Below are 21,407 nucleotides of genomic sequence, written 5' to 3'. Positions count from 1 at the left end.
AATACACTAAGTGAAACTAAATTCGTTCTTCTAAGAACCGCCTAATATGAGTGAAAGATGACCTGTAAGTACCAGTACTTACTTCGGGTCTTATGAGGAATAGAAAATGAAACAAACGAATGATTAGGCACGTGCTTCGACATTCAATTCATGTTAGGTGCATCGTTTTTAGGTCGACTAAAACACCGAAATCTAAGTGCGGCGATATTCTCATGAAGAATATTAAATTTGCAAATTTCCCCCAAAGCAGATATTTCTTGACACAGAGTCGCTAATAATGTTCTTCCGTTGTGACGCATTCCTTTAAGCCAGTTTTACGTAGTGGCACGGGCGAGGACTTACTATTAGGAATTCAGCAGAACGCGGTTCGCTGCATTGATAATTTTTAGTCGGATCTAACAGCCTGCGCAGTGGGAGGTGTGCGCCCGCACATGGCTGCTGGCATATTGTGAGAGCGAGTTTACGGGCTAGTTGGTATTGCATGGTGAAGGAACAGAGCTAAGTACGGGACAGGAGACAAACATGGAAGCACAAACACGGGCACTGTTGTGGAAAGAAATGCACTGGTCAAACGGGGAGATGCGTAAAGGTCAGGCTGCAGGAACACAAAAATAACGTGAGCAGTATCGCTATCTCCGGAAACCTTGCCGAACACTGCAAGAAATGCAAAAGCGACACCTGCACCCCAGTGTAAGATGGATGCGCGATTATCTGCAAAGGACGAGATCGTTTATCTAGGAAGATAATTGAAGCCATTGAAATCCGTCGTGCCAAGGACTACTGTGTTAGCACTCTGTCTATCTGCCTATATGAGAAAGAATGGATATTCCTAAAGGCAGCTGGCCATGTTTTTGGAGCGGTGGCTTCACCCTTGGCATTTCTTTGTTTTAGCAGCCAACCTTCCTCGTTTTTGGTTTTAACAGACTTTTTAACCCTTTTGGCCACGCGTAAGCTTCAGATTTGTTGAATGTCTTTTACTTTTTATGTGTTTGACCCTCTACATCGCAACATTTTTATGGTTCTTTTACTATCTTTGCCATCAGTTTTAAACACTCAAAACCCCCTTTTGCGCCATACTTTCGCATCCTGTTCTACCCTTTTCCTGCTTCTTCATAGTTTGCGTGAAGGCCCTCTTCACCGTGCAGCTTTTATCGGTTTTATCGCCGTCACCCATCCGTCATTCTCAGCTTCAGGTTTTTATTAATTTTATTATTTGACTGGACTATCCACTGTTTCCCCGTGACCGCGCACGCCTCAATGTACCGCCTCCCTTGCTGCCACCTGATATACGTTTGTGCTCCGAAATAAAGATTCAGTTGATAGTCAGCGCCCATGTTTGTGCTTCCATGTTTGTCTCCTGTCCCGTATTTAGCGCTGTTCCTTCACCAGGCATATCATGACACGCGATCCGGTATCGCGAGAGCTGCGCATGCGCGCACGACTTGAAATCCCTCTGCGCATTCGTAGCTGATGCTTCGCGGAGATTTGCTATGGAGACTTTTTGAAGTCCTCTCCTACTAGTTTAACGGACCTTAAACTCCGCTGCTCTACAAGGAGTGATGGTGTTGCGACAAGCAATCTGGTTAGCTGACTCATGTTTTGTAACCTCTAAAGCTACTTATGAATAAAATAAATTTTATAACCGCTCCGTGTAACACAGAGTCATGTAACTAAGTTATAACTAAAGGGTGGGTGCTGTGCTGATGCCTTGCGGTCAGGGCTTGCTGGGCATCGCAGGCTCCTCTTCCGACCGGCCCCTTCCCCGCTAACGCTTCAGAGGCGATCGTAGGTCAGATCTTAATAATTTGTCCCGGATTTCGAGCGCCATGCAAGCTGCACCTCGGCAGCCATAATTACCACCCTAGCCGACCACCAGACCAGAATCTGGACACATGGACCCCAATACCGGGCCTTGTTGGCATTTATACCGACACAGGTCTTCATATGTACCTATAACTGTCTTAGGCAAAGGGCACACTTTAGCAAATAAAGCAAAAACAACTAGAATCGTCTCATAAACACCGGCAAGAGCAATGGTTTACAAAATATGGCTCATCAGCGAGTTGTTTTTTGCTTCTTGGGTGCGAGAAGCCAGCAAGACAATTGGATTGGGGCCAGAAATCGCAATATCACCACAGCTGTGTGCATCGCAAGCTATAGTGTACAAAGGTGGGCACATAGAAAGCGATGCATGAACAAGAACAAAAGGAAATGACCATGGAACAGGCACTTGAGGTTTCTGAAAGCACATGCGCAACTTTGTAAACAAAAAGTGAAGCGAAGAAAACAAAAAATTGGTAGTGGCTTAACTTGGCTAACTCTGGAACTCAGATAAAGCAAAGACGCTTGCTAAGCGTCTGAGGCTCGTCCTTGGCAGCTCCGCTACACGCTCGCGACAGCCGTTCTATATATACCCACACGACCACGTGGCTATGACATGGAATCACATGGTCTTAGACCCCCCGCATCGAATGTCATCGCGTGGCTTTACATCATCCCATTGGATGTTCTTAAGGTCAAAGGCCAAGCCAAAGGTAATCCAATGTCAAAGGTCAGAGGTCAATTTGAAGTCAGGGGTCAAGATCAGAGGCCAAGGGTTTGGCGCCGTAACTTTACCAATTATGGTCATACACGGCTAACGTGGTTAGGCTGAAGGTCGTGAAAGGTCATTCTGTGGCCTACGCGACGACTGCTTTACCAACGCAGCGAAGCTTTTCGCTGCAAAACAGCACATTTTTAGTCGATTTTCGCTCAATGAAAATAACTCTTTCCCACCTACCCGGTTTTCCACCTTTCTGTGGCCGCATTTTGTAACAAACGATTTCTCGTTCATTTCATTTGGTCGTGATGTCGGTGCTGACAGTGCCAACAGAAAGAAGGGAAGGAGACGACCAGTCGCACACAACGCCGGTCTGGTCGCGGCACAACCGCCGCTTCCAGTACGGCTCAGTCGCTTGGACCATGTTGAGCCATTTCGTGGTACAACCGCCGCACAGTTTCTTTGCGAAGACCGACTGGTGCCCATAAAGATGGTCAGGCGTGGCAAATGCGCCGTCGTGCTCTGTCATTCCCTGGCGTAGGCGCCAGTCAACCAGTGAGACGGGCGCGGGATGCGTTTATTAAAGCAAGTGGCATCAGGGGCCTGTATCTGCCACGACCAACGAGACGTCTTCTCCCACGGTCTACGCCACCGCGAGCACGACCAATGGCAGAAGGCGAAAAGAAATGAAAAAGAAATTAATCATTACATAACACGCCACTGGCTTTTACTCCAGTTCATATTTAGAGACAGCTTTATGCAGCTTATTAGCAATCTGCGAACTGTCCCTCGGTATGGCCTATCCAGATTACATTACACACGCTTTCTCTACCACAGTGCAGTTTTGGGCTTACCTTGTGTTGGATTGTGCGGCTCTTGTTTCCCGCCGGCTGTGAAATGTAATTACAAGGTGTTATCATTCGCTGGCTAAGGCGCGCTTTGCTTGTTTGCTAGAACATGCGGATCTTCGACATGCCAAAAACCAGCTTGCCCCTTAGCCAGATAATATGGCGTCAAACCTTCAGTTTTCACACGAGTGCGTCAGCCTAGTGCACCTATGAATATAACATTATTCACAACGTTAGACATGCCTCGTTTCCTGCAAAAAAAGAGTTATTAATGTGCTATACTGCTACTCACTGTCGTTTCAGGTAACATATTGGACTTTAGGGAGAGAAGCTGCAGCTTTCAATGAAGAGTACCGACTGAAAACCGCATTGATGTAGGCTTTCCCCATCCGTTTCGGAAACACAAACAAATCGAGGCGAGCACCTCAAGAATGTTCGACGCAAGCTGCACATTTTATTCACTTGTATTCGCTGTGTAGTAATTGTTTCACAGCTTCAGGGCTGAACGTAACCTGCGGCCTCACTACACTTCGGTTCCTGACAAAATGAGGTGTCGTGTTTTTATTTGTCCCAGCTGTTTCGAAGCCATTCAGCCACTAAAGTGTATTAAGCGGCCCAAATAGTGAGCAAACTTAGGTAGCATCATACGACCGGGCATTCGAACGCTGTTTCTTTCCAAGCTGAACTACTCCAGTTTCTTCATTATCGTCCGTTGTTTCTTGACACCACAGCCGTGTGACAGTCTGCACGTGAAATAGGCAATCATTTTAGCTTAACTGAATGCACTACCGGCAGCAAAGCAAGCATGCCCTGGAACTTCCGACAACATACATGACTCCGCCACGTCGCCTACTGACGACTGCGAGTTGGGTGGTTCTGCCCACAGTTAGAGTACCAGATTAAAAATAAAATAAAAATGGGAGCGGACACTTAAGCTTCGCCTTAAGGGTATGACGCAGTAGCGTTTTTTGTTAATTCCCATATATGCAATATTGGTCATTTTCTACTTGACATTCATTGATCTCTGGGAGCTCATACCACTCTTAGCGCAGTGGTGCAGCGGTTAAGCGATGCGGCACTGCCCTGCGATGGCAGGTGCTGCCACAGGTGGGCTTGCTGCGACGAAGGTTGTTCTTCCTGTTCGACCAATCATTACTGTAACGGCCACTTGCCATGGCGCGCAGTTTGCTCACAACCTGGCGAGCGCGTTGCGATGACGCCACAAGGCCACGTGACACAAGTGGCCCACCTACTTAGTAGGTTGCTTCTCGAAGGACTTTTCGTCGAATTTTCGCTTACTGTCAACGACGACGCCGGATATTCTGCGACAGGACCTCATTAACACTACCGCTTCTAATGGCGTGACAAGGAGGCGACAGGGAGTGAATGGTGGCAGTTTTAGAATACAGTAAGCGTCCTTTCGAAACAGAAACAAAATGAAAGGCCCACTGACCACATACAATTTTCTTATGTGATGATAGCTCTTATTAAATGTAAAAGCATTATATGCCTAATTAGCACAAGAGGCGCAGACCGTCGGCGTCAATTGCACTAGTCACCATGTTCTCGCATGACTTCAGCAGTACACTATAAGATAGTGACGTCGAAAGCAAAGAAGGGTGAAACTTCTGAAGGTGCGGGAAATTGAACCAGGACCTTCAGACTGCGAAGCGAGCGCGCAACCCATAGGCCACAAAGCCGCATTGCTTCTTGGCGAATAAAAGCGAGCCTCGTGTTTGCGTTACCTTAAGAGAATACGCTAATGAGTAGCGGTGTCTTTAGAGAGGAAGGAATCTTTAATGAGCCTCGCAACGGAGCTCACGATGAGGCAATGCTTTCGCATTCGAAGCACGTAAGCAGTCTTGAGTGCCCTCCGTAATTTTTTCTGCTTGCTGCTGTCAAATCCACCCTCCTCGAGGGTGTCCGCATTGCTCATCTGCCCTTGAATACAAATAGCGGTGAGTGGCAAAGTACTTGATTTAATTAAGTATTGCTGAATGTTGATTATTGCGCACTTAATAGAAATGTCATGGGAAGTTTGGGACTGCGGGCGCAGCGAGCAGTTTTTTTGATTCTATGACCGTTATGCTTGGGAACGCTAGATGAATTGATGGGAAGTGCTGCACCAAGCAGAATTTCGCGCTCGTTCCTTTTTGCACAGGCTGTAGATGAGAGAGTCCTCGTTGTGTATGAACGTACGGGAGACGGCAATACCTTGGGCATTTGCGCAGCGATGAGTTCAGCACCCGACGATAGAGACGCCACGCCTTCCACCACATCAAGGCCTTCCAAGCGCCCTTCCAAGATGTGTCTCGAAGGTGTGAGAAAACGAACGCCGCACTAAGTGTTGAGAGTGCAGCGTGACTGGCTTTCATCGGGCGCAAGAGAGGGCGCGTGCATCGCGGCACCCTTAGGGAGCCTACATAAGCGGCACATGTAGGCGCCCTAAGCATATATAGTGCAAGACCGACAGGAGCGCCACCATTACGCTTCGCGGACGGCCCCTACAGGTAAGCGGCGAGTTGCATGCACCTAACGAAATGGGTACGTACTGCCTCTGTTTCCTTTTACTTTGTGCTCTTGTTGTTTGTGGTTTTTATCGCTGATTTGTAATTTACTTTTGTTTCTTTGATTCCTGAAATTCAACTTTCCAACTTCTAGTTATTAATCAATTCGTTCTCATCCTACCATAAACTTGCCATCCCAGTTAGCTCAGTTGGTAGAGCGACTGCTCCTGTGAAGTGCTGGTCACGGGTTCGAACACCGGACCAGGACGAATTTTTCTTTAACTGCGAAGTTTCTGAGCAGGCTGCATAGCTTTCTTTTGTGGCCGTACGGCTGAGCTTGGGTGGATGCCAGTGAGTAATTACTCCCTCATTAGAAATTTACTCCACCTTGGGGGATTCCCCTAAACATTTGACCACCCCTCTTACCTCCGTCAGGAACATGTGAGATGCACATTCAGTTCAGGTTTAGAGATCGGCCACTGAGATCTGGCTTTGATTCCCCAGATATCCTCTAGTACTAGGAGGACCGCCGCCTGTCTCTTAACGGGGCCCTGCATGAAAGCATTACGCGGATTATCTCACCGACAATGTAGATGATCAGGAGGGCAGCCAGCAGGAGCGTCGTGCCCACAGCTATTACGGTGTTCTTGTTGAACCCCGGAGCCTCGGTGACCTCCTTCACTTGGAGCCGCTTCCTGGGGAAAGACGTCGCCACGGACTATGCATTGCAGCACCTGGCCGTCATTGCTGAAGGGATCGCGCCAAACATGTTGTCGGAAACGTGCTCGCGGAAGGGAAACCCAAAACAATCGGAGGCGTTGCCCACATTCGTAAGGCAGCAGCGCGCCCTTTAGTTCACGATGCCCCCAGCGCAGGTCAGGCAGAGCGGTCATTTGGCGCGACATCGCCTGCACCACAACGCACCGCAACCAGGGATTTCGCACGCTAGCCGTGAGTCGAAGGGAAGCAGGTCTTTGAAGAGAGCTCGGCCGTATTGAACAAAATCCTTTATTTTTCTTGTTATCTGTATAGTTACGCAATGAGAAATCTTCCTAGGTTGAGAGCAAGAGATATTCGTACACGCTGTGAGCTGCTGAAAAGAGGACACAGACAAATTTTTTCGAGGCTCCCGTTTCGCGAAGGGGAGCACTACGGTAGTCCTCGAAGCGAGAACTGCTGGCTCCTAGAATAAACTCCTTCCTTCGCAGGTGTCTGGCCCACACTAGTGGGCCAGACTTTGAATTTCTCCTATTTCCTCCGGTACGTAACGTAGACGCTCACGACCCGGGGGCGATGTTAAATTATTTTTTATGACGTGTATTCTGTAAATCTGTCAATGAATTAGAAAAAAAAACGAACAAGAAAACAAAGCCACTCGATCCGCCGATCACACGTAACTCTCATTTCCTTATGTATCAACAGATATTTATGCCATAGTTTGTGGCACCACGTTTTATTCAGCTCTTAATTTTTTTCACACGTCAAACCTTATTTCCACACGTCAAACGTACAATGCTTGCTATACAGCTTCGTATCTCTGAAAACCTGGGCTCATAAAGCTATTTTATAGCAAAAAGCTTCCTGCCGCGGACAAAATATAACAGATCGGATTCCTGACACACCGTTTCATTTTTTTTTCTTTGTTACACACAAGATTAGCTAATGAAGATCGTTTAGTTTTAAAGCGAGAGTGTCAGTGCCACAAACGGCGTTCCGTTCGACTCTGCAAAAGGGCAGCCTAGGGGCGGCTAGGTAACATTTCACACTATGCGCAGTCCACTCGCGAAATGACTGCACCTCGCGAGCACACTCATTCCAACGAAGGAACGCTAGCGCCAGCAAGAAGAGTGCCTAATCTGCTTGTTGGTACGACATAACTCGCTGAAACCTTCTCCACAACGAAATGCCTCACAGGATAAGCAGAATACATATCTTCATTTGTTCACTGTGTTTGGTTTGGTTTGGTTTCAATTTTTAGGATTTAACGTCTCAAAGTGAGCCGCGCTATATAAGGAAGGCCATAATGTAGGGCTCCGGATAAATACGACCACCTGGGGTGCTTTAACGGGCACTGACATCGCACAGTACACATTAACAGGCCTCCATCATTTCGTCTCCATCGAAATGCGACCGTCGCTTCCGGGATCAAACCTGCGTCTTTCAGCCCAGCGGCGGAGCGTCATAACGGATTAGGGGAGAGCCCATACCGACAAGAGGGCCCTTTTGTTGGCGCGCCCCCTGGCGTCAGCAGCAACTCTCTCCACCCATTTTATGGCAATTCGTTAAGGGATTAACGGTGGCGCGGTGCTCCAGCAGTATCGATACCGTCTACAGCTGGCTGAGTGATATCGCAAGAGGAGTCTTCGTATTATGCCTGCTTACCGCAAGACGATCAGCGAATCCTTCTTCCCGAGCCGTCCAGCACCATCCGCACCTGCATCCGCCTGGAAAAAATACAAAGAAAATTGGCGGGGACACCTAAGCTCCGCCTTAAGGGTATGACACGGAAGTGTTAATGCGTTAATGCTCATATATGCGAAATTGGCCCTTCTCGAGTTTACATTCAAATGTTCCCAGGAGTCTTCATACCACTTCATGTGCCATGGTGCTGTAATTAAGGGATGCACAATTGCCATGCGATGGCGGGTGCTGCCACCGGTCGGGCTTCTGTGACCAAGGAAGAGTCTCGGGCGAAAAATTGTCAACTGCCACATGCCCCGATGAGTTTCTTCACTGAAGATTTTTCGTGGATTTTTCGCTCACTGTCAATGACACGGTCAACGGTCAGTTTTCGACACAGTCAACGAGTGACGTTTACGAGTGTGTAACACGAATGTTTGAGCGTTAGCTGTGATGTGTCAGGAAAAAAAAATCCAAAAAGTCAGGCAGCCGAACATGACTCTGGACTCTCTCGTGACCGAAGCGACAATTTGAAATAAACTTCTTTCGAAAGACCGCTTGCAGCAGTGACAGTTAATATGCAGGTCTGTTTAGACGCGCAGGTTGCTTCGTATGAACTAAAACTTGAACCCTCGTATGAGCACGGTAGCTCATGCCAACTTTGCAGACTGAGGTGTTCCAAACGGGGTTTGCCCCCGAAAGGGCGCAGGGGGGGTTCCCGGAGCCTCTTCTTAGCACACACACTTAAGAAAACGGGCGTCGGGCAGGAAGACGCATGTACCCATCCTTGTGCGTAGGCGGAGTTCAAACCAACGGCCTCCAGCAACCAGGGCGGACGCCCAAATCCACTGGGCCAATCGTCACCTCTTGACCTACGCCGTCGACGACGGTGCGCAACTGAGGAACAAGCTAAAACAATCTTGCGCTCTAAAATAAAATAATGCTTGCACAACACTCGGTAAACTGTAACTGCTTCCCCACAAGTTGGGTAGTTGGCTAGCATTACTAAACTGATGAAACTGCGGTTAAGTATAAGGGAGATGCACAGAAAGGCGATCAGAGCGAATCCTAGGCGCTCCACGGTTCGCACTTCTTTTCATCACGCTTTTATTTGGGTGGTATAGCAAAACGACGCTAGAGTCGTCCGTTATGGAGTCTAGGAAGACTCTAACGTCTTTTTTTTGCCACCCAGGTAAAAGCGCGGTAAAAAAAAATTGAAACAGCGGAGCTCGCAGGCGCCGCGTTGTTCGTGTTTCTTTCCGTAGCGATAGTGCATACAGTAGGCAGGTTCCCATGCGGTCGTTGTCCAGAGCGCAACCGTAGCAATCACCACATATAGAACTCAACTGGTTTTGAGATCCAACTATTTTAATCGCTTTGCTTCTTTCCCAACAATCCATTAATCCGCTTAATTTTTTTCTATTTTAGATACGCAATTCAAAAGTGGACGGCACGCATAATTTGTGGTCACTGAGCCCCACACCCGATTCTCGGATTATATAGGAGCGCCCAGAGCAAGCTGGACGAGATAGCTAGCCGCCAGTGACGGTTTGCGTGCGGTCATTTCTAGGAATTCGAGCCAAGCGCTTCTAGTTCCCTTGACTGGCACCATGCGGCGCACAGTTTTCAACATTCAAAAATTGCGCGTTCACATCATGCATGACGTCAGAAAGAAAGACTGACCGAGTGGCTGCAAAACAGAACGTGTTAGGCCTCTAGGCTTAGCGGCACTGGCAGTGGCCGGAAGTTGTCGCGAATTCCTGGCAATGCTGCGGATTCAATGATAACTTCGCAGGGTCCACAAGTGACAGTGCAGTTAAAGGAGTGCTCATAATTCTTTCATCACCATCGTTCCAGCCAAGCACCACAGTTATAGTGTTCACGAATCGGCTGCCTAACTGACGCACCACAGGACAATAGCTCCTCGAGTACAACACGATGTGTGTTTTTTAGGCATGTGTAATGCTTGAGCAAGTTAAATGTGAGCACCTTACATTGCAGAAAGTTCAACGCAAGCGCGTCCGGTTCTTCGTGGTGTTCAATATTTATCCAGGTCTCTTTCCAGAAACAAAGTATGCGCTTTCTCTGTCTTAAACAGGCAATGTCCCCTTCCAAGTCGACGACAAGGGGTCGCAGAAGTAATATTTTCACGCATAAAAATGGAGTGAATATCAACACCGCCGTTACGAACAACAAAATCCATAACCTTCATCTCCATACTTGTTTATGAAACGCAGGTGGTAATAAAGTTCTCACTGCATTTTTTGCTAATGCCAATGTGGCTAACTGACTCGCAAATATCGAGCTATGTGCACCAATTCTGTACCTGTGTTAAACATATATGCGGCTTTCGTCGCAGTAAATGATCCGCGAATCGAGCATATTTGAAAGAATAAAAATTTTTGTCGCTTCCCCTTGCCCTCATGCAGTCGAACATCGATAACATGGATAATATGGTGAGCTCAATTCTCGTGTATTTATTCATTGGCATAAATCCCACATATTGGCCAGCGATAAGAATTTCATAACTTATCTGGACGACTCTCAGTGAATTCAACCATCCATTTGACATTGAACACCACCGCGCTGCACCACCACCAGGAAGTAACAAGCTCTTATAAAACATCGGCAGTAAATGCCGGTGTGTCTACTAACCCATGCGTCCGCAGGTGTTCGCCCTTGCTTAGGCAAACAGAAGAAAACGCTCTAAGCATGGTCCCCGATTAACCCTAACCTGCTGGCATCCTGTCCAAGCTGTACCGGCAACGCAGTGGTCTTCCAGATCGAACCTTTGTTCTGCGCTTTCTAATAGGCTGAAATAGGCACGTAAGCTTAGATCGCCAGTGGGCAGAGACACAGCATCCACTCACCGCCGTTAATTGCTGCTGCAGCATTTCGCCGAGTCTGGACGCAAGCAGCTGTCTCGAGAACGCGCTCTTCCTTCTCGTTCACTTTGCTCGAGCCAAAAGCTCGCGCATGACAGCGCAGCCTGACGACGTTGAAATTCGGGTTTAAAAGAAGTGAATATCCCCATTTAAAAGAGCGTTTGGGTATTTTCATACATTTAATTTCCAGATATTCTCTCCCGATATTTTGTTTTTTGTAGCGATAGCTACATTACGGTAGCATTTCGAGCTTTCAGTGTGGCGGCGTGCCACCCTGTGGCTGCGATGCCATCCTGTGGCTGCGCCGCCACCCTGTCAGCCTGCCCTGCCACGCTGTCACGCGGTTGGTGTCGTGGTGCAGAGCAGATGCCTGCGGCGCGGCGCCGTGGCTTATCACGTGGTTCGTCACGTGGTTGGTCACGTGACCAAGTTCCACTCGGCCAGCTGTAGCTGTCGCGTCACTCCAGGTTTAACCAGAGCTAAACCACCGCCAATTTTTTTCCTTCTCTTTTTAATTACTCTTAAATTTCACCCAAGGCAAAATCATTAGCTTGGCACCAGTTTAGCCTATTCTATGGGGTCTCTCCACTGAACCCTGGTAAATCCCCCGTCGGGGGTATGTGCCATGTCTCGAAGGTAACAACAAGTGAATAGCAACCTCTGCCTCCTGATTTCTGGCCTGGCAGTGTGGGCATGGGCCATCTTATGAAAGGCTCCGTTTTTATGGAGGAAAAACGCCTAGCGCCGGTGTGCTGCGCGATGTCAGTGCACGCTAAAGATCCCCAGGTTGTCGAAATTATTCCGGAGCCCTCCTCTACGGCAGCTTTTTCTTCCTTTCTTCTTTCAATCCCTCCTTTATCTCTTCCCTTACGGCGCTGTTAAGGTGTTCAACGATATATGAGACGGATACTGTGCCATTTCCTTTCACCAAACACCAATTATTATTATTATTATTTTTAGGAAAGGAAATGGCGCAGTAATTGTCTCTCATATGTCAGTGAGCACCAGAGCAGCGGGGGGAAGGTAGGAGTGAAAGAACGAGAGACAGATGTGCCTTGTTAGATCCGAAATAATTTCGACCACCTGGAAGGAGAGGAGACATGAGGCTCCGAGCAGTGCGGACGTGCGCCGCATGGCTTCTGACCTCGAGACCAGTTTTTGGCGATTTTCGTTGACTTATGTTCCTGTGAATTGTGCGATAATAATTAATAATTGGTTTTTCTGTGGAAAGGAAATGGCGCAGTATCTGTCTCATATATCGTTGGACCCCTGAACCGTGCCGTAAGGGAAGGGATAAAGGAGGGAGTGAAAGAAGAAAGGACGAGAGAGGTGCCGTAGTGGAGGGCTCCGGCATAATTTCGACCTCCTGGGGATCTTTAACGTGCACTGACATCGCACAGCACACGGGCGCCTTAGCGTTTTGCCTCCATAAAAACTCAGCCGCCGCGGTCGGGTTCGAACCCGGGAACTCCGGATCAGTAGCCGAGAGCCCTAACCACTGAGCCACCGCGGCGGGTTGTGAATTGTGCGAAGCATTCGGAAAGGTGCTCCATGCCAACCGATACCGGATTTTGCCAGGTACGACCACTGGTTACCCATCTTTCAGGACTTCAAGTGTCAACACTTGGTGAACCGCATTTGGCCTAACGCTAGGTCGAACGCCGGTGCCACGCCGCTGGGACCCGCTCGCCACGCGGACCGCCCAGAACGATCGCATCGCGTAATACGCCGTAGAGGGCGAAGGCATTACTCCGGCGCAGCTTGCCGAAGGAGGACGGAAGACCGTTCTCAACCTGCAAGAACGCTACCGGCGCCCCGGAGCGAAGAACTCTTCATGGGAACGCAGACCCGTCGAGCGCGCCGCCGACGCCGGGGAAGGAGCACGACACCGCTACCGGCGTTCCTCGCAACGAAGGCAAGTCCAAATCCGCTCTTCGGAAAAATCCGCCAGCCCGACGTAGGCAGCCACCAATACCACGTCTACCAGCAAACGAATATAAAGTCCTCGTCAGGCCGCGAGGCATGGACTTGCGCACCGTCGCGCCGCGCAACATTCTCCGAGCTACCTGTGCTGTGTTCGAACTACCCGTTGAAGAGGTGGGGAATCAAGACAGTTTTCGTGTTAACACATTCACCGTTAGCACACCGAATAAGCTCAGGGCATCGGTGTACAGCAACCTGATACTGCTTAAGATGGGTGACAAAGCGTTCGAAATGACATTGTACGTGTCAGTGCCGGACGACTCCACGAGAGGCGTCATTTATTATGCACATGATGCCGGGACAGCCGATAAGGTCCGGCAGGGATTTCTGAAGCGCAACCACGGGAATCCGGTGGTGGATGCTCGCCGCCTCGGACAAACAATGTCCATCATGGTGACTTTCGCCGCCAAGAAGTTTCCAGACACCATCTACTATTGGGAGTATCCTTTCCGCGTGCACCCGTACAGGGAGCAGGTCGAAACCTGTTTCAACTGCAGAAGAGTCGGTCATCGGGTGGACGTCTGCTACAAACCCAGGACCCAACTGTGCCACAGATGCGGCGAAAAACACCCTTCCCCAGCCGAGGGGGAAGAGCACACCTGCACGCCAAAGTGCATTGTGTGCAAAGGCGCCCACAACAACGGCAGCAGGAACTGCAAGCATCGCTTTGTAGACCGCCGCCCCAGACACAACCGACAACAAAACAAGAAAAACGAGGAAAGCGACCAGCGGTCCGGCCACAAGTCGCGTTCCAGAGACAAGGCCGGCAACCGATCGTCGAGCCACCGTCGGGGCAGCAATTCCCGCAACAGATCCACCTCCTTCCCACCGCTGTCGTCGAGCCAGGGTGGCAGTTCGAGGCAGGGAAGCAAGGACAGATGGAGTGTGAGCAGGAGCAAGAGTGGAAGCTGCTCGAAGAAGAAGGTGAGCTGGCCGGATGCGGCCCCCATAACTATACGGCTTGCGAGAAGGAGCTTCTAAAATACAGTCCAGAGACGAAACCATTGCGCAAATGCATAGAGAGATGGCCGAAATGAAAAGGCTGTTTAAATCGATACAACCACCCGCAACAGCCATGCCCCACGTATCTAGCACTCCCCCCTCTCTCGCGCTAAGCGCTATACCCTCCACCAGTAATGCGATGGAAACGGATAGCCGCATTAACCTCAAAAGGCCGGCTCCTTCTGACGAGGGCTCCGGATCAAAACGCGCTAGGACACCTCGCAACCGACAATCAAATCTAAGCCTACAGACAATATAAGAGCTGAAATGAACGCCCTCGAGAACAAATTTGGTGGTCTCGAGAAAAATGTTAACAATCTTGCGAAGGAAGTAACCCAGCTGGGAACAAACATCATTACGTTTTTCAATCAAGTATTGGAGCGCTTCGCGACCTTGGAGGCTAGCCGTAACGCAATGCCACCAGTCGCGACTTTGCCCGTAATCATCCCTCCCATATCCCACCACGGCCCCTCGCCAACAAATTGAGGTATGGCAACGGAACTGCACGGGGTTCCGCAACAAATGGGGAAACCTGCAGTTTCACATCCAAAACCTAGGTAGACAACCCTACGTGAGAGCGCTTCAAAAAGCTTACGGCCCGGTGAAATTACCAGGCTATAAAGCATTGAATACTCCTTCGAACGCAGTGACGACGGCAACGACCCCGTTCACCGCTACCTTTGTGCAACGCAACATTACGGCGATACAACGCACTATAGACAGTTCTAACCAACAATACACGTTACTAAAAATTGTACCGAGGAACAAGGGAGCCTCAAATTTCTTTATTCTGAACTTATACAGTTCCCCGAAAGAAAGAGGTTCAGGCATTCCCGACCTAGTGCTTAACGCCACGCGCCTGGCCGCCAGGGTACAACTCCTGGTGGTAGGCGACTTTAACGCCCAACATTCAGCTTGGGGTTGTAGGAAAAACAGCCCCAAGGGCACCAAGATGCGGCAAACGATCCAAAACCTGGGCCTCACAATTCTTAACGATTCCCAAGAAAACACGCTGGTCGGAAATAGTGTTAGCATAGATACCTCACCGGATCTCACACTCTTCAAAAACATTCGTGACGCCCGCTGGTTCAACACGAAACACACACTGGGAAAGTACCAGTACATACTAGCCATGACATTTGACATGAAATTGCACAAACTGCACCCCATGCGCAATCACATTACCGGCTGGGAGAGGTTCAGACGCCTACGAGAGCAGACTGCCCCCGGTCAGATAAACAACCCAACGGAGTGGATCGCTGTATTCAAAGACGGCGCCAAAACCACCACGGTCGAGACGCCTACTGAGGAGCCGCATCAAACGACATACTCTAAACTCCTCCACATGTGGGAAGCGCACGCCAGCCTGCTAAATCGCTGGAAGAAACAGAGACACAACAGAAACTGTCGCAAGCGTATGGCGCAACTCGAGCGCCAAATCGAAACATACACGCTAGAACTTAAAAAAAACAGTGGGGCCATATTTGTGATAATATGAATGGGAAAATGGAATGCAGAAAGATATGGCTCTTGCTCCGCCACCTGCTCTACCCAACACACACAAAATCCACACAATGATACCAACTCACGAGACTAATTCGCCATTACCAGGGTACAGACGCAGAGCTACTCGCTGAACTGCAAAAACGCTACCTGAATACGTCGCATACAGACCCCCTACCCGCATACGAGGGCTTCCCGAATGAGACCCTGGACGCGGACATAGTAGATGCCGAGGTCTGGTTTACTCTTGGTCAGCTCTGTACAACCTCCGTGGCAGGACCGGATGGAGTGTCGAACAAGACGGTCAGAACCCTAGACCTCAAGTTTTTCGCGGCTATGACAGCCCTAATGAATACCTTCTGGAGGGAAGGCGCGATCCCCCAGGAATGCAGGCATGCACGGGTGACCTTCATCCCCAAACTGGGAAAGGAACTCTCGATCGAGAATATGCGGCCTATCTCCCTCACGTCTTGATCGGAAAACTCATGGAGCATGTTATCCTTAACCGATTGCAAATTTACGCGGAAGACTGCGACCTACTTCCTCCCACAATGATTGGCTTTATGGCTAGCTTGTCCACGCAGGACATGATGCTCCATCTTAAGAAGGACGCGCTGCACCCTGCACGCGGGACCGGAACGAAGGGAGTGCTCGGGCTAGGCCTGAACAAGGCCTTCGACAACGTCTCGCATGAGGCCATCCTCACGAACCCCTTTAAAATAGACCCAGGAGAACGGACATTCAATTACGTCTGATCATTCCTATCCGAGCGGACCGCAGAGCTTGCATTAGGTGGCCTCAAATTGAAGCTCATTCCTCTGGGAAGCCGAAGCACGCCACAAGGCTCGGTGCTCTCGCCTTTCCTCTTTAACCTTGCACTCATTACGCTACCCCCCAAACTAGCCGCCTTGCCGTGGCTGCACCGCACCTTACACGCGGACGACATCACCCTGTGGGTAACCACTGGGAATGACGGCCAAATAGAAGATACCCTGCTCCAGGCAGTTGACAAAATTGAAACTTACGCGTCGGGAGCGGGCCTTGAATGCTCGCACTCTAAATCGGAACTGCTGGTTCCTAGGGCGAAGCCACACGTTAGAAACGCAAACCTGACCCCGCCGACCCTTCTGAATGTATGTGTGCACAGACTTCCGGTCAAGGAGGTCCAAAATATACACATACTGGGCATGTACATACAGAACAATCGCAAAAACACCGAAACAATCAACAGACTTACGGCCACGGTCAATCAGGCTGTGCGGCTAGTCAGGCGGATCTCCAGCAAAAGACGAGGCGTGAAAGAGAAAGATCTATGTCGACTTATGCAGGCTTTCGTGCTAAGCAGAAGGATCGTCTACTCCCTCCCTTACCTGCAACTGCAGCTCGCGGAACGGAACAAGGCCGACGCATGCATTGCGGCAGGCCTACAAGGCGGCCCTTGGGCTCCCGCACAGTACGTCCACGGAAAGGTTGCTGGCTGTTGCGTTGTGTCTGCTCCGTTAGCGGACCCAACGGGTAGCGAAGAGCCGATCGTCAGAAGTCGGGCAGCAGGCACTCGGGCATCGCGTTTGACGACGATGCAGAGACGAGTCGAGCAATAGAGAAAACTAACAGAGATTTATTTACATGGTGATCGAAACGATTTCGGTCCCACAATGAGCACTACGGCTCGTTTTAAAGGGTCCCGTGTCCCCAGGTCCCTAGTTGGGGAACTTGGTTTAATCAAAAGCGTCCAATCACTACCCTTTTGGGTCACGTGCACTTTCTTCGGGAACCACCCACCGAGACGTCCCCGACACACCCTCGCCACTTCCGGCGCCTGGCCGTTCCTGCAGCAGCGATGACAAACACGAAAGGCGACCCAGGTGGAAGGAGCGAAAACAAGGCACAAGTCGAAGCAGCACTTGCGAACAGAGTTCCGCACAATGGAAGAGGAGGCGTCTTCAGAACGGCTGGTACACAGGTGGTGGGGCTCGCTGTAAACAACAGCAGCCGCGTCCGCCGCCGGGCACGGACCACCCAACAGGACACCCAGACACACTCTCGCCGCCTCCGGCAACTGGTTGTAATGGGCTTTGCCACTTAGCGCACGACCCTCTCGGCGCCGCTTTCCCGATGCACACAATTGAAAACATACGCGCGCCGGGAACCCGAGGAAGCAGCTTGGAGCAGTTTGGCCAGACCAGCGGATGTCCGTCCGAAACCCACTGTCCCGAGGCTCGGGATATTTCGAAACGTAACAGCTTCTCCGGCGGCGTCCGAGATCCCGATGGACAAAGGTCAAGAATCATTGTTCAGAGGGATAACTGGGGCGGATGGTGTTCACCATGTGCTTCACTGATGCTGGTACTCTGTTTCTTCAGGAAGTCTCTGCAGCTGCCCCTTTTTTTTTCTCTCAAAATGACGGCTTCTTGTTCTCTGCAGGCCAGTTTACTTCCTAGGAAGGCAGCATCAGTTGAACAACACAGAAACCACAAATGCAAAGCAAGTGCCATGACTCTCTCCCTGAAATTTACCAGGCTTCTTTTCAACCAAAACTGTTTTAATCCTTGCACAATTACGCCAGCAATTGAAGCAACCTGAGCATTCTTCAAACATACAAACAAGAGTTCAAGATGCCCGATAAAAAAAAGTGATAGTACGCATAAGTCAGGAAAAAAAATGCACACAAGCCAGAATCTCCGAGGCTATCAGATACACTAAAAGCAGCGACTTAAGCCATCGGCATTGCCGTTTAATTTACCTCTTTTGTACCGAACGTCAAAAGAGTATTGCTGCAGTGCGAGGCTCCAGCGGAGCAGTCGGCCGTTTTTAGGGGACATACTCTGCAACCACGTGAGAGGACAATGATCCGTTTCAATGGTGAACCTGGAACCGGCGAGGTAGCATGCAAGTTTCTGCACAGCCCACACAAGACAGGCGCATTCCTTCTCCGAGGCGCTATATGCTTCTTCTCGTAACGTAAGCTTACGGCTAGCGTAGAGCACCGGATGCTCTTCCTCCTCCTCGGCTCTTTGGCACAATACCACGCCCATGCCGCGGTCACTGGCATCGCACTGTACCACAAATGGCCTTGAATAGTCGGGTGCCTGCAGCACAGGTTGGCCCATTAGCGCCCTTTTCAAAGCTAAGAAAGCCTTTTCCTTTTTTTTCGTCCCAGCGGAGGATCTGCGGCTCGCTTTTTCTGAGAGCATCAGTGAGAGGACTGGCAAGCTCTGAATAACGTGGGATATAGCGCTGGTAGTATCCGGCTACTCCAAAAAATGACCGCACATCCGTTTTAGTACGCGGCGGCGGGAAATTACTGATAGCTGTCACCTTCACCTCAGATGGTCGACGGTGGCCTCGCCCCACTATGTGACCCAAGTAGGTCACCTCTGCACGTCCAAGCTGGCATTTTTGAGCTTTCACTGTCAGACCCGCGTCGCGAAAACGTTCAAGAACCGTTCGCAGGTGCGTGATATGCTCGGACCACGATCCCGAAAACACCGCCACGTCATCTAAATAGGGCAGGGCAAAATCGTGCAATCCCCTCAAAACCTTATCCATCAGGGACGAGAAGCAGTAGGGAGCGTTCTTTAAGCCGAATCTTAATACTTTAGGACGGAATGTCCCTACGGGCGAGATAAATGCCGCATATCTGCTTGCCTGTTCGGTAAGTGGCACCTGCCAATAGCCCCGAACGAGATCGAACGTAGAGATATACTGAGCGCTGCTAACTTTCTCAATTCTCGCCTCGATGTTGGGTATAAGGTAGGTCTGATCCTTGGTTATGAGGTTTAGCCTCCTATAATCAATACAAGGACGTGGTTCCTTGCCAGGGACTTCCACCAAAATGAGCGGCGAGGTGTAGTCACTCTCGCAAGCCTCAATGATGTCGAGGTCAAGCATTCTTTTAATTTCATCCTCCATAATCTCCCTTTGCCGCGGCGATACCCGGTAAGCTTTTGAACGTACGGGCTGAGAGGAAGTAAGCTCGATGTCGTGAACTATCATCGTAGTTCTGCCTGGCTTGTCCGAGAACATGTCTTTGAATTCGCGCACGAGTTCTGTTAAATCTCTATTTTGATCAACACTGAGCTCAGTAGCCTCTACCATGGCCTTGATCGCTAGGTCAGTGCTGCCCTCGTTTTTCGGAGCGCCTAGTTCCGGGAAATCTAACGGCGTTTCTTCAGGAACATTCAGCGACATGTTTACTATCTTTTCTCTTTCCCGGTACGGTTTGAGCAGGTTGGTGTGGTATATCTGCTGTACCTTTCGCTTTCCAGGCATGTTTATTATATAGTTCGTGTCCGACAGTCTCTGAATGACTTTCGCTGGGCCCTCCCATTGAACTTCTAGTTTGTTTTTCTTCGAAGGCCTCAGTAGCATTACCTCGCCTCCGGCTTCAAAACAGCGTGATCTCGCCGTCCGGTCATAATAGTGCTTGGCCTTTACTTGCGCTTTACTCATCTCGCGTCCCACCTGCTCCTGCGCTTTGTGCAGTCTTTCAAGCAGCGCGAGCACATATTCAACCACCGTGGGGTCATCTCCTCGGCCTTCCCACGATTCCCGAAGGATGCGGAGTGGAGATCGCAGGGAACGGCCGTAGACCAGTTCCGCTGGTGTGAATCCAGTGGCCTCATGAGAAGCGGTTCTGAGGGCAAACATTGTGGCCGGCAAGCAGGCATCCCAGTCGACTTTGCGTTCGAAGCACAGTGCCCTCAGCACGCGTTTCATAACCGAATGCATCTTTTCCACTGGATTGGACTGCGGGTGGTACACTGAACTATTTATTAGTTTAATCCCGCATCTCTCCAGGAAGGTTGTAGTTAGCGCGCTGGTAAAAACGGTCCCCTGATCCGACTGTATTTCCGCGGGAAACCCGACCCGCGCGAAAAGGGACAGGAGTGCGTTTACGATCTCTATTGAGCTTAATTCTCTCAGCGGCACTGCCTCAGGAAACTTAGTAGCGGGACAGACTACAGTCAATATGTGACAGTAACCAGACCCTGTTTTAGGAAGGGGGCCAACCGTGTCAATCACGAGCCGTCGAAATGGCTCTGTGATCACCGGAACGAGCTTCATTGGGGCTTTCGCCTTATCTCCTGGCTTGCCCACCCGTTGACATGTGTTGCAGGTCTTTACAAAATTCTCTACCTCCCGAAAGCATCCCGGCCAGTAGAATTCCTGCAGCAAGCGGTCCTTCGTTTTCCTGAGCCCTAAATGACCCGACCACGAACTACCATGAACCAAGTGCAAAAGATCACGACGGTAGCGTTTAGGCACGACTAACTGGTCGAACTGTACCCCTCTGCGATCATGATACCTACGATACAGTACCCCGGACCTTTCTTGAAATAGCACATTTTTCTTTGCAACATCTTCTTCATCCCGGCACCTAAGATTCTGCAGTGTGGAGTCTGCCCTTTGTTCAGCTATCAAGGACGATCGGTCAACCCCTAGCAATCTTTGCAGGCTATCAGATGCCGGTGTTAACAAAAGCTCACCAGAGGCCTCTTTAAGCTCCATACAATTTTTGCTACTTTCAGGCCTGCCCAGAATGTTTACTTCTTCAGTCGCCGTTACGGGGACCTCTACTGACGCGTCAGGAGGCTCACTTTCCACCGTACCAACGCTACTTGACGCTTCCAGCGGCATGGCCTTAGCGGCAATTTTTCGTGCTTTCGAGCGAGTTAGCGCGTAGACAGTCCCCTCCCCGAACACGAGGTCCTTCTGCCGCAGCAGTTGATCTGATCTG

The 21,407-nt window shown here is 50.0% G+C and overlaps 1 long non-coding RNA gene across 1 annotated transcript; it reads right to left on the bottom strand.

Moving 5' to 3' along the window:
- Window positions 1-590: 590 nt before the first annotated feature.
- Window positions 591-11,254, bottom strand: LOC144120040 (uncharacterized). The gene is made up of 5 exons (XR_013312422.1): window positions 11,165-11,254; window positions 8,277-8,338; window positions 6,477-6,589; window positions 3,394-3,429; window positions 591-595 (listed from the first exon to the last, which is right to left on the bottom strand). It is a non-coding gene; the product is annotated as an uncharacterized LOC144120040 (long non-coding RNA).
- Window positions 11,255-21,407: the final 10,153 nt, after the last annotated feature.

This window comes from Amblyomma americanum, chromosome 2, assembly GCF_052857255.1.
Source record: "Amblyomma americanum isolate KBUSLIRL-KWMA chromosome 2, ASM5285725v1, whole genome shotgun sequence".
Taxonomy (NCBI): Eukaryota; Metazoa; Arthropoda; class Arachnida; order Ixodida; family Ixodidae; genus Amblyomma; species Amblyomma americanum.
Note: the sequence above shows the minus strand (reverse complement) of the source record. Positions and strands in the feature narration are given on the sequence as shown.